Genomic DNA, 5,817 nt, shown 5'->3' with positions numbered 1-5,817 from the left:
CACACACACACACACATACACATACACACACGGGACGAAAACGGGAAGCGAAGTCGTTATTTGACTTAAAGAAAGATTTAAGTGACAGATCGCACATCTTAACTTTATTCACACCCATTTTAAAGCTTCACTGTAGCTGCTGAGTTAAAAGTGTTCGACCGCACGTGTAAATCTGGTCTCAGATCAGGTTGTGTGACTGTGATCACAGCAGACGAGCTGATGGAGACTTCTGATGTTTAAAGTCTCAGCTGCTTCAGTTGTTCAGCAGAACGCTGCAACTCTGTTTGACTGTGAAGCTCCAGAACTGTTCTGTTGACTACAACACTTCACCTGACTTTATATCATCAGGAGGAGGAGAGGAGTGGGTTTACTGTTTGGGTGAACTGCTCCTTTAAATACAGCAGGTGTTAGTTAGACTGGATGTTATTCAGCAATAACGACCAGCTGACCAAAATAAAGGGATGGAAACAGCTGAGAGCTGCATAAAGCTGCAGACTGACAGCAGGATGAACAGAACTAGTTACTCCTCTTGTCAACACTAAAACATTAAATGTTTGATTTGGTGTAATTGATGAGAAATGACAGATCTTTAGCAACAAACTCCTCAACAACGACCATCTTTAAAAGCCTGAACTGTGACATAAAGTTCAGAAACTGATCCTTTAAACTTGTGGGTGTTTTTGAGGAAATATTTTCTTTAAAATTGCCAAAATAAAAACATTCATCACAGACAGGACTGTAAAAACTTCCAACAGTCCTCGAACGAACTCTCGACTAGCGACGCTCACGTGAGAACATGTAACACAGCATCTGATCTTTAATTAGAACTGTTTCTTCAACATCAGACAGCGAGTGATTCAAGTGTTCATCGTTTGTCTTCGACTGCTCAGATGACATTTAATGTCCCACTTAATTCTCGTCGTGACTGTGAAGTGAAAGTTCACAGTGAGAAAGTGTGAAAGGAGCAAAAATAAAAAGACGCCCAGAAACAGTTTTAGGAGTTCTGAGGCGTAAACACTCATTCATGTATGAATGTGCAGCGTGTTAATGTGGACACAGGGACACAGCAGCAGTCTGCAGCCTCCATCGCTGACTTTGTGCTTTTAATGATGCATTTTGTACCAAAACAAAGCAAAATGAGCTCTAACACACATTTCAACAAACCATCAGACGCACAGTGAAGCTGCATCGACTGTTAGAAACCTCACTGACGTGTCGTCGAAGGTTCAGGTCGTTCAAACTCGGGCAAACTTCATTCAAACAATCTGAACTTTATTCTGAACTCTAACCCAGATCCCAAAGTTTCCACTGATACCAAACATGTCCGGCTGAACTTCACTGAAATGCTGCTAAAGTGACGCAACAGAGAGTAAAAAACATGGAGTCTGTGGTCCGAGTACCAACATGAGACACGGCAAACAGAATCTGATGCTGACTGCAACAACCTGAGAGCGACTTACTGTGAGAGAGACGGGAGGTAACGAAGCTCCAACGCTCTGCGAGATAAGTTCAGCTCAGTAAAGGTCGGTTTACTCCTCAGACCGGCGCAGCGTCGTGTGAGTTGGCGAGCTGCAAACTAAACTGGAAGCAGCGTCTTCTCGTTGAAAAACAGTGAAAAGAGGAAGTGATGAAGTCTCTGAAAGTTTGGCCTAAATTTAAAACAGAGGAAGTGAAGCAGACTGAGCTCAGATCAGGTGAAACACGACGCAGCGCCAAGCAGCAGAGACGAGACGCCGCAGCAAACTGCATCCAAACGCCGTCACAGAACCATTATTAACACGCTGTTTCATCCTGAAGTGACTTTAATGAGCATCTTTCAAATTAAACTGCTTCAAAGATCGGTCGTTTAAAGGACGTATACGTGAATTCATCCTGCACATGTTTCCTGTGCAGACGATGAGTTCAGGTGCATTCAGATATTCTCCTCATACAAACTCAGCTGTGAGTCTCAAGCTGATGAAGTGTAAAGCTCGACAGAAATGGAAATGAAACACATCGTCAGTGAAAATCACTCAAAGTCTTCAGCTCACGTGTCTAGAATATAGTGTCTCATTCCTACGAGCAGAAATAAAACTGTCATTCAAACGTTCTGCGCTGGTTTTTGTTCATATTTATCTGTAAATCACTGAAAATGATGGTTTACAGTTTTAACCTCTGCATGTTTCACCATTTATTCTCCTGACTGGACCTGAAACGGTCCCAGCAGCACACAACACACAGTCCAACAGGGTCCAACTTCACATTTAGTAACAATTTTATTCTGAACTCAGAATATCTCCTGACGCTGCCTGAGAGGACCGACACATCACAACGCCATCTTATAAATAAACTTTGTGTATAAAACTAATCAGCGATGCGACATCACAGTCACTGAAACGTCACCACCACTAAGAGTCTGACTGCACAATTACTATCCAGGTTTTCTATAAACTGATCAGTGTACAAGTTGTAAAGTCAGAGTTAGAACAGTGTGTAACTAAAGTGGCCTGTAAAGACGGACTAGTGAGTAGATGAGTCTCCGTGTTCGCTGTGAGGACGTTTAATGTCCCCGACAACCTCTGTAGTCTCATTCAGACACTCGTTAGCAACCGCTAACTGTTGTTAACACATGAAGAGCTTCAGGATTAAACTGTGAGACATTTAATGATGATTTTATATATTCATCCTGTAACCACACAGCTTATTTCACACATTCAACTAAAAATACATCAACACTGTGAGATGAGGGAACAGGAAGTGCTAACATGCTAACATGCTAACTGCTTCCTGGGCTTCAGGACTACAGACTTCAGCTCTCTGTGGCCAAAATTCATAAACCTTCATAAACGTACATCATTTTAAAGTTTGGCCTGAATAAACTTTATTTTGCTGTTGATGAAATGTGACTGGCGGAGGATGGAGACTGCTCATCGTTATCAGAACATTTTAAAGTTCAACATAGAGAACATTAAAAAGTTAAAGTTGTGACTGATTAACGAGCTCGTGCTTCTCAGGTGAAACTGACATGTGACCTGAGAGGTTGTTGTCAGAAACACGCTGTTAGCAGGAAGAAGCTCTGAAACAAACAGGTGAAAACACAACAACAGAAGTTTGTGTTGTGTTTCTGTTTTTGTTTCAAAGTATGTTAATGAATCTATGTATGTTCTATGTTCTGTTACAGAAGCCTCTCCGGACACGTCTCTCATCGTTTAACTCTGATTAAAGGAGCAGTCTGTAGATTTAATGAGCACAGAAACATCTTCATTGACTTAAACTAACTAAATAATCAAACTCTCTTTGTCTTCACGACTGAATAAACTAAATAATCAAACTGACCTTAAAGGACAACACAGTTTATTCTGTGTTTATGATGTGTTTATATGTGGCGGACCCTGCCACTTCTCTAGCTTCCATCAGTGTTCTGGGACCGTGTCGTCGTCTGAGAACAGCTCGTTAACTCACTGATGGAGAAAAGGTTGTGTTATAACCTCATTAAAATTCTTCTTTAAATCTACGTAGTGCTCCTTTAAATAATCTTGCCTGTCCATAAATAATAATTTGCTCGTCACCAGTCTCAAAGATGTTAATTTGACTCTTTTACACGACAAACATTTGAGTTAATGTTTGATATTTCTGGTTAGGAACAGCCGGAACAATAAATCGGTTTATTAAAAGGATGCAAATTAAATATCAATCAATCAATAATCGATTAATAAACTGACTGCTGCAGTGCTGAGCCTCAGCGTCTGAAGAGTATTTGAGTTATTTAGTGTTCTGCATGATGAGTACTTTCACTTTCAGTACCTGTAATACATTCAGCTGGTAATACCTCTTTACAAGTGTAACTGAATACTTACATACTGTACTTACATCTCTGGCTCTATACGATCACTCCACAACATGTTGGAGGCGAATATTGTAATATTTTACTCCACTACATTTACTTGATAACTTTAGTTACTAGTTACTTTCCAGATTACATGCTGGGTGAATTTAATATCAGATACTTTAAGACTTGTACTCGAGTACTCTTCATATATGTAACTTTCACTTTCACCAGAGTAATATTTTAACACCATATCTTTACTTTCGGTACTTCTACAACACTGCTGAGTAAATATACTTAGTTACTTTCCATCCCTGGTATTGAAGTAGATATTTCTACCTGTGTGTTGTTGCTGATGTCAGGTTGAGTGTTTCCTCCCACACTGATCGTCTGTGATCAACTTCAGCAGAGTACACAGTGTGTTTAAAAGTACACAGTGTGAGTATAAATACACAGTGTGAGCATAAGTATACAGTGTGAGTATAAATACACAGTGTGAGCATAAGTATACAGTGTGAGTATAAATACACAGTGTGAGCATAAGTATACAGTGTGAGTATAAATACACAGTGTGAGCATAAGTATACAGTGTGAGTATAAATACACAGTGTGAGCATAAGTATACAGTGTGAGTATAAGTACTCGGTGTGAGTATGAGTACTCGGTGTGGATTACTCGGCCTCCGGTGAGTCTCGAGCTTCGGACAGAGGCTGCTCGGTGTGTGACGTCACGTACCTTCAGTAAACCGCCGTGATGTTGATGGTTATTGATCTGATCTGTGAGCGGAAGTAATAAAGTGGACCGTCACCTGTTGTGACGTCACTTAAACTCGGTAAAAAGTGCAGTTGTGTGGTTTCAGAGAGTGAGAGAGTCTCAGCAGCAGCAGCAGCAGCAGCGGAGCCCTGCAGGACCTGACATGTCTGATCCGAGACCAGGATCCACCCTGAGAGGACTGAACCCCCTCCAGATCCCTCAACACCTCCTCCCTCCTCCTCCCCCCATGATCACCCCCCTCCCCCCCGCTCCTCACCTTCTGATAGGCGAGCTGATCGATACGTGCGGATCGATACGGTGTGTCGGGCTCCGGCGTGTCCGCGGTGGTCCAGGTGCTCCCGGCGGTCCGCCTCCTCTACATGCTGAGTGAGTGTGAACCCGGAAAACAGCCGCGCGACGCGCCGTTAACTATAAAAGGAGTGATTTCCTCAGGAGGAACTGATCTGTGAGCCAATCAGAGAGCAGCAGCTGAGACTCAACCTGACAGTAACTTTACTTCTGATACTTGATTACATGTGTTGCCATGAGAGTTACTTCTGATATGTGATGATACATGATTATTATTTCTAATCTCATCATCTCAACTTTGTTTGTTCTTCTCTTCTGTGTAAAAGATGCAGATCTGCTGCAGGAGCAGCAACACAGCAGCATCAATGGAAGCTGCTGCACCAAACTCCATTCACAAAACAGCCGCTTTTATACACCAGGTGTGAAGAAGAACAGCTAATAGTATAAACTATGAAAAAGTGTTTGAGGAAGTTGTAGAGAATGAAAGGATGCAGGAGAGAAGAGGAGGCACCTATAAGGAAAGGAGGAAGTAAGTAAAGGGATGGGAGATGTTATGAAAGGTGAGCGAGGCTGCAAAGGAGAAGAGAAAGGAAGGAAGTACTCAGGGAAAGGTGAAGGAAGGAAGTTAAGAATAAAGCTTTCTTTATTGTGGTTTTACTTCACCTGTTATTATACAACAAATTAACATAGTGTGTTTCCAGTATTAACAGAAAGTAAAGAAGCATTTGATCTCTTTATACCAACATTACACTCACTGTACTCACCTCCTGAGTGTTTACATGTATAATCACGTATCTATATTTATTTTATTGTATATATTCTATTCTGTCTCATTCTACCTGTGTGTATATTTCAGGTGTGTCTGTGTAACATGAAGGCGTGACAACTCACATCTCATTTTGCAGCCCTGTGTTGTGAAACAGTCATAAGTGAACCTTGACATCTGGAAA

The 5,817-nt window shown here is 41.5% G+C and overlaps 1 protein-coding gene across 3 annotated transcripts in view; it reads right to left on the bottom strand.

The window, feature by feature from the left end:
• Positions 1 to 4,970, bottom strand: part of LOC115572486 (protein FAM49B-like) — a 12,782-nt gene extending 7,812 nt beyond the window's left edge. Inside the window, exon 1 of one of the 3 annotated variants that reach the window (XM_030402617.1) lies at positions 4,836 to 4,970. The gene's annotated coding sequence lies outside the window, so the exon portion shown is untranslated. Of the gene's footprint in view, positions 1 to 1,460; positions 1,592 to 4,540; positions 4,672 to 4,835 lie in introns of those variants that run through there. The other 2 variants (XM_030402619.1, XM_030402618.1) reach the window with 2 other exon arrangements.
• Positions 4,971 to 5,817: the final 847 nt, after the last annotated feature.

The sequence above is a fragment of the Sparus aurata genome, chromosome 21 (genome assembly GCF_900880675.1).
Source record: "Sparus aurata chromosome 21, fSpaAur1.1, whole genome shotgun sequence".
Lineage (NCBI taxonomy): Eukaryota > Metazoa > Chordata > Actinopteri > Spariformes > Sparidae > Sparus > Sparus aurata.
Note: the sequence above shows the minus strand (reverse complement) of the source record. Positions and strands in the feature narration are given on the sequence as shown.